Source organism: Leucopleurus acutus, assembly GCF_964270905.1.
Source record: "Leucopleurus acutus genome assembly, chromosome: 11".
NCBI classification, from domain to species: Eukaryota; Metazoa; Chordata; class Mammalia; order Artiodactyla; family Delphinidae; genus Leucopleurus; species Leucopleurus acutus.
Genome location: NC_139152.1, coordinates 76656365 through 76676756, shown reverse-complemented (window position 1 = coordinate 76676756; position 20392 = coordinate 76656365). Strand labels below are relative to the sequence as shown.

The 20392-nt window shown below is 41.2% G+C and overlaps 1 protein-coding gene across 2 annotated transcripts in view; it reads left to right on the top strand.

Moving 5' to 3' along the window:
• EEA1 (early endosome antigen 1) overlaps positions 1-20392 on the top strand; it is a 271730-nt gene that overhangs the window by 16700 nt on the left and 234638 nt on the right. For both annotated transcript variants that reach the window (XM_082851184.1, XM_082851183.1), the window contains exon 2: positions 13491-13603. The gene's annotated coding sequence lies outside the window, so the exon portion shown is untranslated. The remainder of the gene's footprint in view (positions 1-13490; positions 13604-20392) is intronic.

Genomic DNA, 20392 nt, shown 5'->3' with positions numbered 1-20392 from the left:
ACATAGAACCTCATTTTCATCTGTATCCAGCTGCAAGAAGATGGTAAAATGTGGAGGAGCACGTGGTGGAGGATTATATAGGCCAGGTCTAAAAGTGGCACACATCACTTCTGTTCATATTCTTTTTTTTTTTTTTGCGGTACGCGGTCCTCTCACTGTTGTGGCCTCTCCCGTTGCGGAACACAGGCTCTGGATGCGCAGGCTCAGCAGCCATGGCTCACGGGCCCAGCCGCTCCGCGGCATGTGGGATCTTCCCGGACCGGGACACGAACCTGCTTCCCCTGCATCGGCAGGCGGACTCTCAACCACTGCGCCACCAAGGAAGCCCTGTTCATATTCTTTTGAACATAGTAACGCTAACTGCAAGGGAGTCTGCGTACCAAGAAGAAGAGGAAATGGATTTTGGTAAACAGCTATCAGTCTCTACCCTCCCCATCATTCGCTGGCTTCTGACACCAGACCTTCTCACTACATAAAACCTCCTAGAAAATGGTTGCTTCTCCCATGGGCCTCCTGCTCACCCCCTGCTCCAAATCCTGATGCACATGGTTCTCTCATTACTGATTTATGTCCTCCAGATCCTCTTGGTTTACTTTTCACACTGAAGACTTTAAGTCTTCTTCGGAGTAGGTAGAATCCCTTGATGCTTCTTCCATAAGCCCCATTACCCTCCTCTCCTGAGAGCCTTTCCAATCTGGCAGCTCCCCAACCTTCTTTTCTTCTCCCTCCTTCTCTCAAGTTAAGACATGGAACTCACACAGTCACACACACACACACACACACCCTTGTCACCGACTCCTGAAACTTGCCTTCCTCTTGACTATGCTTAAGACACCGAACTCTCATGGGTTTCCCCTTATTTTTTTAAAAATTTTTACTGTGTTCTGTCTGACTTAATGTTCAACTGCTTTCTACATCTGGTTTTAAGGGTCCAACTGGAAGGGAATCTGAGCCTTTTACACAGGTCCTAAAAGATAGGCATTGAGTAAGTTCTTCCCTCCATTTCTGCCTCCCGTCCTTCCTCCCTCTCCCTGTGGCAGAGGTAGCTCACTGACTACCAAAGGCTCACACTCTCTTTCCATTGTGTGAGTTCTTATGACTAAGCAGTGCCATGAAACTAGTTTGGGCCAATGGAATGAGGGCAGAAGTCATTTGTGTCACTTCCAGCCAAGGTAGACTGTGCCTTCCCCGTGCTCTGTTTCCTGTTTGCAGCACCCTTAGAGACAGACCACATGTTGAAGATGGCAGTGTCACAGGTCAGAAGAAGGCTGGATCCCTGGGTTGCCACTCAGAGGAGAGTTGCCCAGCCAGGCACATCTGCTTCAGACTTTGCATGAGTCTTTGCATAAATTGGGCTTGTTACTGGACTTGCATTTAGCCTACTCTTAATACACACTCTTTCCTTTATTTCTTAGCCCCTACTATTTGTCAAGCACTATGCTGGGTATTAAGGGTGCAAAGATAAGTAAAACATAGCTCCTGCACTCAAGGATCTCACAATTTAGGGGGAGAAATCAATGTATACTTAGATAATGATGTAACACTGTATTAAGTCCTGCATTTCCGATATGTACAGAGTATTATGGGAGAGTGGAGTAAGATATGTAAGTCAGCCTGCATGGGGATGGTAGTGGGCATGGAAAGGATGGTTAGAGGTCAGCTAGGTGACAGGTATTCCAAAAAGATGGACATGAACAAAGGTGGAAGCTGGGAAAGCAAGTTCATGGGTATATATGTGTGGTCAGGAAAAGGGGTAAGAGGATTAAAAGAACAGGAAATTTTCACTAGGATGTGCTATTAGTGTGATTCTAAAGGAGGAGAATTTTACTCAGCAGAGACAATTGTAACAAATTCTCAACTTTAATTAAAGCTTTACTTAAAAGTAATAGTTGTCCTGTGGGACCACAATACCTCTGACTCTCCAGGGGAAAAGGTTATTGGGACTCAACCTCAAAGGTTTATTTTCACATAATCCTTAAACTCTAATGAGCGCTTGATTCCAGTGGAGCATAACTCTACTCAAAGGGAATCAAACTGCTATTTTAGAGACAGACAATTACATATGTTTTTTATTTCCTGTGTGCTTAGCAAATCTGCTTTTTATGGGGTATCACCTGTTCATGCTGCTTTCCAAAGAGTTCTAGTAGCCAGTGGATGACACAAGCCTAGCTTAAGTCCTGGTTCCACTGATTGTATCACATTGAACTATATGAGATGGTCAGTATTTGACCATGTTGTACCTAAAAGATGACAGTTTCATAAGGTTCTGCCTGATATAATCATGGGTGGAGTGGAAGGTTGAATTCTCGGTCTTAATTCTTTATTCCTTGTAGTAATAGTATACATTCATGTACACATTTATATATATATATAGCACATAGTATTATGCAGTCATAGTCCAATAATAGGAGCGGTATACTTCCCCACTCCCTGGCTTAGGGTCTTGCCTTGGAGTTTGCTTTGGGCAATGGAATGTTAGCAGATGTGATGTAAGCAGAGGCTTGAAATGTGCTTGTGTAGTTGGACTTCTCTTGTGCTTCTGTATCACTAAGAGAGGTACTTGTTCCCAGGTAGCCCCTGCGCCTTCTTGCTGGGTCTAGAAGGAGGGAAGTTTTATCTTGATTCTAAAAAGGGAGCCAAGATAAGGATATTCCTTTTCTACCTCTCGTGGTTATCATCTGCACGTTGATTGAATATGGGGCAGCTGTCTTGGGACCATTACGGGAAACTGCCTTAAGAAGATAAGCCATTGTACAGAGGATGGTAGAGAGGCAGTACGGGAGAAATATCTGTCATGGTAAAGTCACTGAGCTACTGAATTCAACCCTGAAACCACCCTGTCTCCACACTCTTGCTATATGAGATGATAAACATTCCCATTTTTTAAACCACTTTGCTTGGGTTTTCTATTCCTTGTAGTTGGTATCATCCCAACTAATCACTCAAGAATCATCAGGGCTTCCCTGGTGGCGCAGTGGTTGAGAGTCCGCCTGCCGATGCAAGGGACGCGGGTTCGTGCCCCGGTCCGGCAAGATCCCACATGCCATGGAGCGGCTGGGCCCATGAGCCATGGCCGCTGAGCCTGCACATCCGGAGCCTGTGCTCTGCAACGGGAGAGGCCACAACAGTGAGAGGCCCGCGTACCGCCAAAAAAAAAAAAAAAGAATCATCATCATGACTTTTAAGTGCTAAAGATGTTTAAGGTTGTAAAAAATCATAAGTAAAAAATTGAATAATTATCTCCACCTTACAGATGGAGGTCCTTGTTAGCCATGGTTAGAAGATGATACTTGAAAATGACCTTTGAGGGTTGGATCAAGTCTGACTTCTTTTGGCCTGAACCAGTCATTTTGGTTCATCATCAAATTCTGTCTGGTGTTATCACTTCCACTCTTTTTTAAAGTCCAGTTTCCTTAAAGGAACGAAACAGGTCTAAGGGTCTAGAAGTTGTGTATCATATATTTTGTTGGTCTAGAGCTTAACAATTGAAGCTAATTCATGATTAATGTTCACGCACAGCTTTCACCCCTCTGGTCCCCACCTTAGGGAAAAGGTAACACTGCATAGTTGAAGGAGCAGAGTATTTGGAGTTCATTAGTTCTGAATTCAAGTCTTGGCTAGTTGGAATGATCTTGTGCAAGTCACTTAATGTCTTTAAGTCTCGGTCTCATTTGTAAAACAGGGATAATTATATGGACTTTTAAGTTTGGGGAATAAAATATAAAGTATCTAAAAGTACATAATAGGTGCTCTGTAAATGATCATTGTCTTCCTCCTCCCCATCTCCCAGGGCAAAATATTTCTTTGATTATAAAGAAGACAAGCCTAAACATCATGAGTGGCTGGACTTGGAAAAGTCCATGCCTTACTGCCAAAGTCAGTAACAATCATTTTTGTAAACCAGGAACAAGACAGAGCCATCCTTCTAGAAAGCACTGTATGCTCTCAGGAAGGAAGATGGAGCAGTAACAGAGGGAGGTATTATAGCTGCCCTCACTTCTGTCCCCCAAACCATGTATTTATTTTTAATGTAAAATATATAACCTGGACATTTTTTAATATGGCAATTTTAAAAAGATTATTCTGCCATTCAAACTCAGGTTGTATGCTTGTTTTCCCCAGAACTATTCTAAATGTCAGGACATTTAGAATTTTTCCTCAGGACATCCCTCCCAGTTAGGCTAAGATTATTTTTTAGTTGTCTGGAATTTGGTAGAGTGAATGCTCTTGTGTGCGTGTGCACACACACACATACACACATACATCCTTCAAAGCTATGTGGAGGAATTCAAGCTTTGTGGACCAAAGTGAAATTTCCTGTCCTCTGTGGAATCCCTGACACTATCTCCTGCTGGTTTCTTTATACCTTTTCTTTCATCCCCCAACACTGCCTGAAAATCAGGAATTGCCCTTGGGCTGCAGGAGCTAATGCTGTAGCCCAACAGGTTAGGCAGCTCATGATGCCAAGTGCAGAGTTCAAAAGCTGGGATGGGGCCTCTGGGTGGAGAATCGACTGAGGTCGAATTATCAACTCACAGACTTTTTCCAGAGGGAAAATTAAGCATAAAGAGGTCAAAATGACTGTCTAATCTCAAGCTGTCCAATGCCCATGAAAGGCAAGATGATTGTAAAGGTTTTGTAAGATCCCTCATCACACATTTATTGTGTGTCAATTACCATTACAGGCAGGAGGGATACAGAGGTGAGCAAAATCCTATCTTTAAGAAACTTACATTCTAGGGAAGAGAGACAGATAATAAATAAAGAAAATAAGTAACAGATACAGCACAAGGGCTTTGGAAAACAAAGCAGAAAAGGGGCTAGGAGTAAGTATGAAGAGAGTTTTGCCATTTTAAGTGGGGTAGTTTGGTAAGCCTCACCCAGGTAACATTTGGCAAAAGAGGGTGAGATCTAGGGGACAAGCATTCCAGGCAGAAGGAACAGCCAGTGCAAAAGCCTTGAAGTGGGAACATACCTGGAATGCACAAGAGAAAGCAAAGAGGTCTGTGAGGCTGAAGCAGAGTGAGCAAAGGGGTATCATCTGATAGAATCAGGGAGAGGATGTGGTCCTGGTATGGGGCTTGTAGCACTGTGGGAAGCACAGTGTTTTTACTCCAAGTAGAATGGGAAACTGTTGGCTGATTTTGAGCAGTAGAGTGACATGATTTGATTCACATGTTATAAAGATCCCTCTGGCTGCTGTAGTAAAAACACATTATAAAGTGAGGAAACCATGCAAAAATCTGAGTGAGACGTGAGGGTGGCCTGGACCAGGCAGGTGGCAGTAGAGGTGGAGAGAAGTAGAGACATTCTGGGTTACATTTTGAAAGTAGAACTAACAGGATCTCTTGACAGATTGGGTAAAGGGTGAGAGAGCCATAGAGAAGTCAAATACGACTCCAAGACTTTTGGCTTGAGCACTTGGAATGACAGAGTTGCCATCAGCTGGCATTGGGAGGACTGTGGGTGGAACAGGAGTTGGGGGGGAAGAGCAGAAGCTCAGTCTGGGATGAGTTTGAGATGCCTTTAGACATCCAAGTGAGGATGTTGGGTGGGCAGCTGCTTATATGGATCTGGAGCTCAAAGGTCCTGAATGCGAAGTCCCCAGCCCCGTGTCCAGATGCTCGGTAAGTGGCAGTTCCCACATGCCCAGTGTCCAGATTTGGTTCATAAATACTGCATGGAAGAGAAGACTCCCAAGCCAGTGCTGATTGTCACACTACGTGGCTTCTCTTACCTGTCCAAGCCTGGGGTTGCTTTATAATAAAAGAATGTCTTGATCCAAGGAACCAGTTTTTCTCTTCAACCTCATCTTTATAAAGAGGATGACATAATTATGGATGAAATTCCTTTTCCTGCCTTCCAAAGGAGTAGTCAGCAAAAAATTTCAACACCCTTACTCAGTGTTCTCTGTACATCTCTCTCTAGCCCTTACGCACTACCTTGTGCCAGGGGGACGATTTCCTCCCTGGATCCCTCAAAACAGCTGTCCTTCATTTTCTGCTTTCCCCCTTGCCCCAGTCAGTAGTTTTGGTTTCTTCTTTCTTGCCTTGAAATAACCTTCATCTTAGCCCTCTCCTTTCTCTACTGCTCCCCACTTTCCCTAAACCTAGGATTTAGTCATCCTTTGGGGTTCCTATTTCCACAGTCTTCTTTGTATATTGAGTCCTGATTTCCTTGGACAAAGTGGCAAGGAATTTTTTAAAAATTCTTCTGGAATTGACTGCTGAGGGCAGAGCTGCTAGAGGAGTCTCATATTGTCCAGTGGCCTCTGGGCATTTGAGTGGTGAAGGTGGTCCTAAGAGACTGTGTTTCTGTTCCCAGGGACAGTATGTGCTCCCACCCTGCAGGTCCTTTTGGTTTGCAGATGCTGGTCACCAACCAAGAGATAGATACCATTCAACTTAGAGAAGTATTTCACCAGCATTTACTTTGGGGTGGAAAGTTTTACCAGGAGGTCAGCTCCTCTGGAGTTTCAGGCTGTGAAGATGGTCCTTGAAGTGTGGGGAAAAAACACTAGCGTAGGAGGAGTTATGAGGGGGCACATCTGGAGGCAGCAAAGCCCTCTTACCTCCTGACTTCTCCTCTCTGTGCAAATGGGGGAGGTGTTGCAGGAGGCCAAGGGCCCCATGGCTTTTCTCCCCATTTTCATGCTTGGTACCATCTCAGAACAGTCCTTGTTTCCAGGGTCAGCTGCAAACAGGAGGCACAGGTTGTTTCCTGAATGGCTCATTGGGTTTTGCTTGACAGGTGTGTCCCATGGCAGGAGCAACAGCTCAAGTGTGGCTGAGCCTTGCCAAGGGGGCTTGTCGGCTTGGTCCTCCCTTCTGTTTCAGCTGATCCTTGGCTCCTTGTGTTTGAGCATCTGGGAAACTGGGCATGGAAGTAATCCCACACTTTGTTCAATGACTAGCAGACACACAGGCAAGACAAGACAGGAGCCCAGCCAATTCCCTTAGGAGTGTGAGCAGAGACCACGCCAGGGGGAGGAGCAGGGGGAGGGGCCCTCAGCGCTGCCACCAGTGCACCCAGCCAAGCTGGCAGCCTCAGCATCTGGCATGGGCTTCGAGTCTCTGACCCCCATCTTATTCCATCCTTCCTGAGGAGTCATTAAGGGGAAGACAGAAGGCTTTTTATAGGCATCCAGGTTCAGCCTCGGTAGGGTTGCTGAGAACAAAAAATATTTCTGGAGTGGACAGATCTTTAGAAATGTCCTTGCCAAAATATTTTATTTAAATCTTCATCATGAGATATATTGATGCAAGCAGGATTTTCCTAACACCTTCAGAGCTGGAGGGGTATTGTGTGCATGAGCTGTTTGTGTGTCAAGGAGACAGGAGCACAGGGGAGGGAGGTCTTGGCTTCAGCTCTGACACGTTTAAACCTGTGGAGATCTCTGGAATCACCAAGCCAGGTCCTGTGGGGATCCTCAGACACACGCATCATTGCCATGGAAACAATAGAGATTTCTGATATAAAATAGAAGGCAATCTATGGTCATCACCCTTAAAAAGAACAAAGGTCTGGTTTTCATCTCTGCTTCTTGAGCTGGGGCCAGCCTTTCCTGTTCTCTCCTTTATGGACTTTGGAATAAGGAGCTAAAGGAAAACTCCTAAATGGGAAAAAGACTTCCTCTCTGAGTCCAGACAGGAGTGAGTGAACCAGTTTCAAAGTAGCCAGTTTTAACTAGCAGCTTCACTCCAGCATGTTGGAGACCCTACATTGAACTTGATTTTAAGTGGGCCTCTGAGTTTTTCTTCCTGTTTTTCGTGTAACTGTCTGGGCTTCTAAATTATAGGGGGAACAGCCCAGGAACAGAAAAGCTGCTCTCATCTGCTTTCAGGCCTGCCGCAGATGAGAGAGAAGCTGTGAGTACCTTGAAATTTCCAGTGTGGGCTCTCAGACCTGCTGGTTGGAATAATCCTGACGAGATTTGGAGAATAGGCACAGGCACATGAGCATTTATACTCACTGAGTAGAATCTTTATCCCTTTCAGGTTCATCGGACTGTCACTGTCACTACTGATAAATCAAGTGTGTCATCCTTTCCACTATCTCAGCACCTCATGTAGAGAGCACGATGTAATGGAAGGACCCCTGCAGCTGGGGTCAATCATGGTTCTGTTCTCAGTTCTGCCTCTGTGAGCTGTGTGACCGTGCATGAGTCTGTTACCTTCTCTGGGCTTTACTTTATTCATCATTAAATTGTGTATATTTGGGGGGTTACTAGATTATTCTTTTTTCTTTTTTTAATCGTGGTAAAAAACACAACATAAAATTTACCATCTGAACCGTTTTTAAGTGTACAGTTCAGTTGGGTTTAGTATATTCGCATTTTTGTGAAACAGATCTCCAGAACTTCTTCATCTTGAAAACTGAACTCTATACGATTGAACAGCAACTCCCCTTTCCCCACTCCTCCCAGCCCCTGGTAACCACCATTCTACTTTCTGTTCTGTGAATCTGACTATTTTAGATACCTCATATAAGTGGGATCATACGATATCTATTGTTTTTTGTGACTATCTATTTCATTTAAATAATGCCTTCAAGGTTCATCCATGTTGTGGCATATGTCAGAATTTCCTTTTCTTTTAAAGGCTGAATTATATTCCTTTGTATGCAGATATCATATTTTGTTTATCCATCCATCTGTTGACAGACATTTGGGTTGTTTCCACCTCTTGGCTATTGTGAATTATGCCGCTATGAACACTGGTGTTCAAGTGTCTGTTCAAGCCCCTGCTTTCTTTTGGAAATATATATATGTGTATATATTTATATATATGTAATTTCTGGGTAATATATAAAAATATATATATAAATATATGTAATATAAACTGTATATTTATTTATATATATGTAATTGGACATATATATATATATATGTAATTTCTGGGTCACATGTTCTATTTTTAATTTTTTGAGGAACTGTCATGTTTTCTAAGGTGGCCACTCATTTTACATTCCCACTAGCTGAGCACAAGTGTTCCAATTTATCTACATCCTCATTAACACTTGCTATTTTCTGTTTTTTTGATAGTTGACATTTTAGTGGGTGTGAGGTGTTAACACATTGTGGTCTTGATTTGCATTTCTCTGATGATTAATGATGTTGAGCATCTTTTCATGGGCTTATTGTCCATTTGTGTATCATCTTTGGAAAAATGTCTATCCAAGTCCTTTGCCCCTTTTTTTTTTTTTTTTTTTTTTTTTTTTGCAGTACACGGGCCTCTCACTGTTGTGGCCTCTCCCGTTGCGGAGCACAGGCTCCGGACGGCAGGCCCAGCGGCCATGGCTCACGGGCCCAGCCGCTCTGTGGCATGTGGGATCTTCGCGGACCGGGAAACGAACCCGTGTCCCCTGCATCGGCAGGCGGACGCTCAACCACTGTGCCACCAGAGAAGCCCTCCTTTGCCCACTTTTTAATCTGGTTATTTGATTTTTGTTGTTGTTGAGTTGTATATTAGATATAACGATTGACTGTCTTTAACATTTATAACTCTACATTCTTACTGTCTTCAACCAACTTTTTTCATTCTCTTTCCTTCCTTTCAAGGGACAGATAATGGTTAATTGTCATATCATATGTTTGTAAGAAATTGAATCCATCAGTGACTGACAGATTTTTTTTTTTTTGTATACTTGCATTTTTTGCTGAATGTAAGTGACAGGAAGTGAAGGTGCATTGTTCAAGGTTTGATATAGCTAGATGTCCTTCGTGAAAGGGAAACTGTGGCATGGGAATCTTTTTCCTTCTGAAGGAAATGCTTCTTCAGGACTGACTATGAGCTGATCAATTTTCTAAGTATTTTACATACATTAACACATTTAATCCTCACAGCAACAACAAATTTATGAGGTAAATACCAGTATCATCCTCATTTTACAATGATGAAACTGAAGCACAGAGAGAACAAGTAACTCACGTAAGGTCACACAGCTAGTAAGTTGAGGTCAGAGGTCTCTCTGCCTCCTGTCCCTCTCATCCTTAGCTCCTGCCTTGAATACAGACCTCTTTAGTCTTTGTTCTATTTTACAGTATCATCCCCAGATGCTTTGTTGTCTTTATCCCCTGCCTCTCTCCCTTAACTTTCCAACCATGCCCTCTGGAACCCTATTCAATGATAAACAGAGTCCCTGTATCCTTAACATTTCTACAAAATGTTTCACCTAGGACTTCCCTGGTGGCGCAGTGGTTAAGAACCCACCTGCCAATGCAAGGGACACGGGCTCCATCCCTGGTCTGGGAAGATCCCACATGCCATGGAGCAATTAACCCCATGCACCACAACTACTGAACCTGTGCTCTAGAGCCCGCGAGCCACAACTACTGAAGCCTGCGCACCTAGAGCCCACGCTCCGCAACAAGTGAAGCCACTGCAATGAGAAGCCCACGCACCACAACAAAGAGTAGCCCCCTGCTCAATGCAGCTAAAGCCCGTGCCCAGCAGCAAAAACCCAACACAGCCCCCCTCAAAAAAAATGTTTCTGATATTTTCTGTTGTCAGCTGAGGCCTGGGTCTCTCCTGAGGTTCCTGCTTTTCTTTTATCCTTTTCAAGGGAAGGGGGCTCACTTCTACCTACCTTCTGCCCCTCAGGCTGGGAGTTGGGAATTAGTGTCTCCTTTGCTCTCCAAAGCTGTTGCCAGGCTGCAGTTCCACCCCTCTTGCAGAAAATTCCCTTTGGCTTTGAGGCTCACCTCTCATCCCCATATCATCCCTGTCATGTGTCAATCTGCTGATCGGTCTCTGTGTTCACAGAGGATTTTGGCAGCTGGCCCATGACCTCTCTGTCCCCCAGCTTCTGCCAACTCCAGTGTCCAAAAGATGACCCTCCTGAACCCACTGGCTCCTCTGATCTTTAGCTTCAAACCCAGTGTTTTCCACTTGGCCTCTACTTCACCATGCTGGTCTTTCAGCAGCCCTACCCTGCTGTGTCATCACTCAGGATGGCCCTATCCCGAAATCTCAAACTCCAATGTCCTTCTAGCTCATCATTCCCTCACCCCTATTAGTTAGTTCATGAAGGTGTTTAGAGCCTGGACCATCATGTCCACCCAGTCTATATCCCCTTCCTCACTTAACCCTAACCCTAGGGTGATCATCTGAACCATTTTCTTATTAACAGCTTCAGCAGCATTAGTCCCCATCTCTGCCTTCTTTCCTCCTGTTTTGGAGAATGAAGCATCTCTCATTCTTTCAAATTTAATACTTCAACCTGTGTCCCCTGCCACTTCTCTGGGGTCTTGCTCTGTCAATCATTCCCTCTCTGCCATGCATCTTCACCCTCTTCCTTTTCCCTGTGAACATGCTCAACTCTCTCCATTCTCCATCCTTCCCCTGACCCTGCATCCCTACCCCAGCTTCTGTTCAATCTCACTCCTTCCCCTTCTCTAAATTTCTGGAAAGAGAGTCCCTACTTACTCATCTCCTTTTCAACTCTCTGTTCATCACAATTTGACTTCCGTTCACAGGGTATTTGGGTACATGTGAGGCTGGGTTAGAAATCTGAAGTAGTGAATGGCTGATTACTTCCATTGACTTGATGGAGGGCAAGGCCACACTGATGCAAGACAAGGTGACAGGCAAACCCGAGGAGCATGGGAACATCTGTGTGCCTGTCGGAGGGGGAAAGAGTAGAAAAGGGCTATGACGTGCCACTCTGTGCATCTTATAGAGGGTTCACTTGCACAGTGCTTGGAACATAGAGGATATTCAGTAAAGGAGCCTCCCCTCTTGTCCCCTTTCTTTGGAACTCAGTTATCTTTGTACAGCATGGGGTTGGACCAAATGATCATCAAACACCTTCCAGCTCTGTCTTCATACAACAGAATTTCTCCTAGCAATGTCTTGAGTTTGTAACTGCCTTGGAGACAAGCCTTTCAAAAACGGCTTACGAAAAGATCTCTGTTCTTTCCACAGAGCATTCTAAACAAATATCAACAAAAAATGTTTTTAAGAGACATTGAAACTCATTGCCTAATCGCCTGTTACCTCATCATGCTTCTTCTTGAGTAATCTAAACCAATGTGTGTGTGGTGACAGTGGTGTTATGAGGATTAAAGCTGTGATGTGATTTCCATCCAAGTTAGTATATATGCATTTCAAAAGGATTTTTAGGGTCTAGCACATAAACCTTAAGGAGAAACTATGATTCAGTTAAATTTTGGACTAAATAAAGAAAGGCTGATGGTTTTTAGACAGATGGGGGCTTTTGTGGACAGAGCTGGACAAAAAGAGTATGAAAAGAATGCAGAATTCAATCAGGCAGTAAAGAGATTGGTTGAATCCATCCTAGACTAGGGGTTGCTGAATTCCATCTACCCAAATTAAGCTTCTCTAAAAAGGGCCAGTATGTTTGTTATTTCAAGAGAATGTAGCATACTTGTATCCTCAAAGCCTGTCACTGTGATCTCAATATAAAATGGTTAACATTTTAATCTTGAGATTCTGAGTTGAAAGGTATATGAGATGTTGATTGAGTTTGTAAACAGAACTGGAATATTTGAGAACTCAATTTATTACATATATATATATATTAATAAATGTATTATTTATTTATTTATTTTTGGCTGTGTTGGGTCTTTGTTGCTGCGCTCTGGCTTTCTCTAGTTGCGGCGAGCGGGGATTACTCTTTGATGCGGTGTGCGGGCTTCTCATTGCAGAGGCTTCTCTTGTTATGGAGCACGGGTTCTAGGTGCGCGGGCTTCAGTAGCTATGGCTCGCAGGCTCTAGAGCGCAGGCTCAATAGTTGTGGCACACGGGCTTAGTTGCTCCGCGGCATGGGGGATCTTTCCAGAACAGGGCTCGAACCCGTGTCCCCTGCCTTGACAGGCAGATTCTTAACCACTGTGCCACCAGGGAAGACCTCAATTTATTATATTTTTAAGTTTATTTGATTAGAGTTGCAACAAGAGAGCTTTAAGTGCTAGGGAAGCTTTTTTTTGTTACGGTCATAAATTTGTCCTGTAAGACAGTAGAGGCACGTAAAAGTTAGTTTGAGTATATTACACTTATAAATGCAGTTTAAAATTAAGACTATTTAATTGATGAAGTTTATAGATAGAACTGATTATCTAAGCAGTTTAGTCTGTCAACAAGAGTTTCTGGAAACTTGTCAGAGAAAATTTGAAAGTGATTTTTTTATTTTACTAGTTTTATAGAGTCGTAGTTTGGACTGAAAGTAATGAAAACCAGGTTTTTACATTTGTAATTTGGGAACTTGAATATTAATTTAGAGTAAAGTAACTGAAAACCCTTTCTGTGGAAAAGGTCCCCATTAGGAATAGGATAAGCCAAGACAGGAAGGATGAAAAGGTCTGGAGTATATGGACAAGGAGAGCTGTTTGGGGCACAAGAAAATGGGTACCCCAGGGATGTAATGGCAGATATAATGGGGAATACTGGAGTGTACTAAGGCTTGTGGCCTGAAATATTTTCTCTTAATGTGAATACTTTTTTAAAATTTATTTTATTTTATTTTTTTAGCCATGCCACACGGCATGTGGGATCTTAACTCCCTGACCAGGCATCCAATCCGCACCCCCTGCATTGGACGCACAGAGTCTTAACCACTGGACCGCCAGGGAAGTCCCAATAATGTGAGTACTTTTAAGAATGCTCCAGTTCTAATTTTTATCTTTGTATGCCCTTTTTTGACATGATATTTGATATTTAACAGATTAAGATTAAATCAGAAGAAGGTAACACTCAAAATTGGATGACACATTAACTCCATGGGGAGTATTGATTGGTTTCTCAGTAGTTCACATACAATATTACCTCACTATTAAATGATTTTCTTATTTTGACTCTTCTAGAAATTGGGGTCCAAAAAGAGGTAAAGAAGAAATGAGCAAAAGGTTTTAAGTAACCAGCCGATAAAGTAGAATTCATACTCATTTCTGGCTCTCCCAACTGACTTGGACCAAATGGTGAGGGAGCAGAAGCAATTGTCCTTGAGATGCTCCAGGTTTCCCATTCTCTTTCCCCACGTAAAGTTATGCTTTTGTCTTCTCCACTCATCAGATTCCATTCTCAGGGAGAATTGGCCTATTGGTTGATATTTTAATGTGGATTTAAGATCAAGAGGTAGTTTTTCTCTAAGTCTTGTCTTTAGTCATAGAATGAAAGAAAGGCTACAACAAGGTCATCACTGTTGGGTGAATTAAGTGACCACCACCTTCACTGAGAGCACCTTAAGGGAGGGTGAGGTACATGTAGGAAAGCACATAATGTTCATCTCTGCAGACAGATTTTTGTAAGAGAAGGGGGGGTCTGGTAATAGTTATTCTGGGACTGTCCTCGTAGATGGGAGAGATGGTGGTCCTATGTACAGGCCAGTAGTTCCTAAACCTGGCTAGCCATCATAATTACTTGAAGAGATGTTTTTAAAACGTTCTAGGCCTGGCATTCCTCTTTCAGATTCTGATTCAGTTACTCTGGGGTGCGTTTGTGGTCAGCCCTGGGGAGGGACAGCTATTATAAAACCGGTGATGAGTTTACTATCCTATAACAGTTACTTAAAGAAGTGGGTGTATACTCCATTGCTTTCTTTTTTTTTTTTTTAATCTTCATTGGAGTATAATTGCTTTACAATGTTGTGTTAGCTTCTGCTGTACAACAAAGTGAATCAGCTATTATGTATACATATATCCCTATATCTCCTCCCTCTTGCATCTCCCTCCCACCCTCCCTATCCCACCCCTCTAAGTGGTCACAAAGCACCAAGCTGATCTCCCTGTGCTATGCAGCTGCTTCCCACTAGCTATTTTACATTTGGTAGTGTATATATGTCCATGCCACTCTCTCACTTCATCCCAGCTTACCCTTCCCCCTCCCTGTGTCCTCAAGTCCATTCTCTACGTCTGCATCTTTATTCCTGTCCTGTCCCTAGGTTCTTCAGAACCCTTTTTTTTTTTTTTTTAGATTCTATATATATGTGTTAGCATACGGTATTTGTTTTTCTCTTTCTGACTTACGTCACTCTGTATGACAGACTCTAGGTCCATCCACCTCACTACAAATAACTCAGTTTTGTTTCTTTTTATGGTTCAGTAATATGCCACTGTATATATGTGCCACAGCTTCTTTATCCATTCATCTGTTGATGGACACTTAGGTAGCTTCCATGTCCTGGCTATTGTAGATAGTGTTATAACAGCACAGTTACAATTTGGGGGCACAGATTTCCTCCACTCTTACTCATAAGCAAGCAGAAGCCCTAACTATTATAGATTCTGATGATCTCTAAGCTGTTTCTGTCTTGCCTTGTCTCTCTCTTTATGTCTGTTTCTCTGATCTTTCTCTTTTCCCCCTTGTGTTTCCCCCCAGCGTATAAGTGTGTATAACACACTTATACGCTGCCTGAGGCTCTTTTCACTGGCTCTCTGCTCATATTGTTTTTCTATTCTTCAAAATAAATAAAGCTGAATATATCCCTATTATTTATCCAGAAAAAGGGGCTAATAATGGGGCTAATAATCTTATCTCCCCCTCTGAGATGAAGTGATAGGACTACTTACTATACACCAGACCCAAGACTGGCAGTTTTACATGTATACCACTTTATTTCATCCTCAGCACAACCGTGGAAGACAGGAGCTATATTCCAAAAAGTTAACTCTATTGCCCAAAATGACTCTGCCCAGGAATGACTAATTTTAGTTTCTTCATCACCAGCAAACAATGATTGAGCACCTAGCACAGGAGGGGGTCCTAGCACAGGAGACCAGCCTAGGCTGTTCTGAGCTTGCTAATTAGATCATGCTGCTCTCTCCTTGGTACACTGTGTCTTGTGGTATTGATTAAAACCAACACATTAAAAATAAAACTTGACGTAGAGAATGGACTTGAGGACACGGGGAGGGGGAAGGGTAAGCTGGGACGAAGTGAAAGAGTGGCATGGTCATATATATACTACCAAATGTAAAACAGATAGCTAGTGGGAAGCAGCTGCATAGCACAGGGAGATCAGCTCGGTGCTTTGTGACCACCTAGAGGGGTGGGATAGGGAGGGTGGGAGGGAGACGCAAGAGGGAAGAGATATGGGGATATATGTATAGCTGATTCACTTTGTTACACAGCAGAAACTAACACACCATTGTAAAGCAATTAAACTCCAGTAAAGATGTTAAAAAATAAATAAATAAATAAATAAAACTTGAAAATTTAACTCTTTGCTTAGCTTTTTTTTTTTTTAAATTAATTAATTAATTTATTTATTTTTGGCTGTGTTGGGTCTTCGTTTCTGTGCGAGGGCTTTCTCTAGTTGTGGCAAGCAGGGGCCACTCTTCATCGCGGTGCGCGGGCCTCTCACTATCGCGGCCTCTCTTGTTGCGGAGCACAGGCTCCAGACGCGCAGGCTCAGTAATTGTGGCTCACGGGCCCAGTTGCTCCGCGGCATGTGGGATCCTCCCAGACCAGGGCTCGAACCCGTGTCCCCTGCATTAGCAGGCAGATTCTCAACCACTGCGCCACCAGGGAAGCCCTCTTTGCTTAGCTTTTAAAAATCATTATTAATATCATATTCCCTTCAATTCTACAAATGCTACACTTTGAAAAATTAAAAAAAAAACATACACACACAAAGGAAAATCTAAACATCACCAATAATTCTATTAATCAGAGGAAATTACTGTTAACTTTTTTGTGTATCACGACCTGCGTTTTGCTAAATACATGTGCACACACATTTATAGCATCCCTATACTTTAAAAATACAAATTTGATCATGCTAGGTTTTATGTATAATTTTATACTTTTCCACAGTGATTGTAGCATGTACAATGGCTGTATAAACCAGGATTCCATTATTTAACTGAGCATAATTTATCTATTTATCCAGTCCCTGATTGTTGCTTACTCAAGTTGTTTCCATTTCCACTTTTAAAAACGAGGCTGTGTTGGACTTCCCTGGCAGTCCAGTGGTTAACACTCCGCGCTTCCACTGCAGGGGGCATGGGTTCGATCCCTGGTTGGGAAAGATCCTGCATGCCAGACAGTGTGACCAAAAAAAACCCAAAAACCAACAGGCTGTGTTTTCTAGCCCAGCAGTTCTTTAACTATCAAGACTACAGGCAGATAGCTTTAAAGATTTGAGAAGTCAGAATATATATAATCATGATCCCATCATAAGAAATCTCCTGGGTGATGACCTGTGTCCTATCAAGAGATGACTGAGGAAACAGCAGCAAAAGCACTGATAATGAGCACTGATTACACTTAAATGTAGGTCTAAGACTTAAATACAGATGGGGAAAAAGTGGAAGAATAACATGTAAATATTAAACATTCTGATAAATTAGAAATAACACAACTAAAAGCAATGGAGAAGAGAAAGGGAAGATAAGACCATTGACTGGCACGTAGGTAATGCATAATATAAGTGGGAGTCAAAAGATACCAGATAAAAGTCTAAAGCAATTGTAGAAGTCCATGTAAGGAAAAATGGGATTATGACCATTAAAAAAACAAAATATTAATATGAAGGTAACCACCACAGTAAAAATATAAACTTTCTTAAATTTCAAAATATATAACAATGATAAAAAAGGGAAAATAGTTTCTTACATTTGCAAAAATAAATATGTTAAGGATAATCTACAAGCTCATAAAAATAGCCACCTAGGAGGGTTACAGATGATAAGGGTAGAAAGGATAGGAATGGAAGTGAGATTTCTCTGAGTTTACCTTTTTATACAGTTTTGACTTTTGAACCATGTAAAAATTATGCATATTTAAAAAATAAAATTAAATCCTTTAAGTCCAAAGAATAAAAAAAGGCAAACATTAAAATTGAGTGTAAACAGAAACAAATGAACCTAATTGTATATCAAATTGTACATCAAGGGAGTTCCCTGATGGTCTAGTGGTTAGGATTTGGTGCTTTCACTGCTTTGTCCCGGGTTCAATCCCTGGTTGGGGAACTGAGATCCCACAATCTGTGCAGCACAGCCAAAAACGTAATAATAATAATAATAAAATTGTACATCAAATATAACTACATAGAAAATGGAATTAATTCAAGTACATTTTTAATATACCTTCATAGAGTATATTCTATGAACAGAAAGAACTTTAAATAAATATTTTATTTTACTTAGTTTTTATTTATGTAGTAAGTAATACTGAGATTATTTTGTGTGTGTTGAAGCATATAGCAAATGAGAAAATATCTTAACCATTTTGGAAACTAGAGTTCTCACTCTGGGAGAAGATAAAAATATGAAATGGGGAAAGAGAGGAAGATTTCTATGATATTGGATTTGAATTGGAGGTATTAGTCTGAACTCATGATTTCTTGAAAAATTACACTTCTTGGCTCTTTGCACTGAAAGTGTCTAGAAATAGTGACATCCCATTAGCAACGAGCACAACTAGAAACCAGATACTGGTTTTTAAATATCATTTTTCATTTAGAAGAACCAGGGTTCCTTGGAGAAATAGCTGATTCTAGGTCTGAGACAGAAAAAGTACAAGGTGAGCCTAGAACCACTTGTGCCACAAAGTAAGGAAGTACTCAAAGGTCAATGGGACAATGTCAAAATTATGCAGAAACCAGACTATAGGGGCTCCCATTGGACAAATCTGGGACAATTTCAGCATCTAAAAGAATAATGGTGGTGATGGGGGGAAAGAATACAAAAGAATGCCAGCTAATAAATGTAGAAAGGAGAGAAATAGAAAATTACCAGACATGATAACACTGCAATGCATATACCTTAATAGAATTCTGGATTAAAAATATATATACTATAAAGATCATTCTGGGGAAAACTGGGAAAATTTTTCTTGAATTCTGTATTAAATGATATTGCAACAATGTTAAATGTATTGAATGCAGTAATTGTGGCTATGAGGAGGATGTCCTTGTTATTAGGAGAGACAGGCTCAAGTGTTTAACAGTGAAGTATCATAATGTCTGTAATCTAATTGGAATGAAACAGCAAAAAATAAGTACATAGAATGAGAGTGATAAAGCAAATGTGGCAAAATGTTAGCAACTGGTGAATCTAAGTGAGCATGTATGGGTGTTCATAACTTTGTAACTTTGACATTTTTCAAAATAAGAAGCAAGGTGGTAGGTGAAAATTGCTTTATTATAGAAGAAACAGATCTAATAAAACAATGTTATTATGCAATTACAACATCACCACTTTAAAATCTCTAATGAAATAGTGGATCTAGGCAGTGATCACCAATCACTACTAAAACCATTAGGTGAAAAGTCGATAAGAAAGTATAAATTTGGGAGATTAGGCTAAGAGAATTTGAATCCACTAAGCAATGTAAATATCACTAAAAGTGGGGTAAACAGGCTCTATGTGCATTTGCTGTGATACAATATGAAGTGTACAGAGCCACCTGTAAAACATTCTTGCCAAAAAAGAAAAAGAAAAAAAAGAAAGGATCTGAATTCAACCAAAACTCTAGCTCTGACTTCCAGTTTTGAGGAGATAGAGGAACATAATAAATGATACAATCAGCCAAGTCCAGAACATAAGAAATTCTACAGGACAAAATAACCTGATTTTTTCAACAAATAAATGAATAATACAAAGTGAAGAAATTGTTATAGATTATAGAGAATAGAAATAACAACTAAATCCACTATATAGAACTTGTTTGATGCAGATTTGAACAAACTGTTAAAGATATTTTGAAATTATATGTGAATGGGCATCAGATGATATTAACAAATTATTGCTAACTTGGATAGGTGAAAGAATGATATGAGGGTAACATTAATTTTTAAAATCCTTATATTTTAGATATTCAGACAGATATATTTAAGAGTCAAATGCCAGGGATTTTCTTTAAAATATTTCAATGACAACAGCAACAACAAAGAATGGTGGGGATAAATGAAACAAGAACTGGGCAAAATGTTGATAATCAATAAAGCTGGGTGGTGGATGTATGGTGGTTCGTTATTCTTTCTACTTTTGTGTATATTTGAAATTTTACATTATAAAAGTTTTTAAGCTATAATGGAGTTTGAAGTACATGTATCTTTGTACACCTTTTTGATTATTTATTAAATTCTGAAAGTAGAATTTTGAGGCCAAAGAGTATGCATGTTTTGAAAACTTTTGATATCTATTGCCTAATTGAAAAAAAGGGCTGTCTTTTAACCAAAACTATATAGTAATTTCTTCAGAAATATGTGATTCCTCTAAAGAAAACTCAATCATCAACGAGCACATGAGAGTGAGTTTTGTTTTTTTGTTTTGTTATTTGCCAAGGGAAAATTGTCTGTGTCTCTTGTGATGACTGTCCCTATCTTTATAGAATTATTCCTCATTACTGTCTTATGGATGCTGAACTGGTGGCAAGTCTGAGTAGGTGCTTTCACCAAATAACGCTTCTGTTCAGATTTGGAGTAAGAA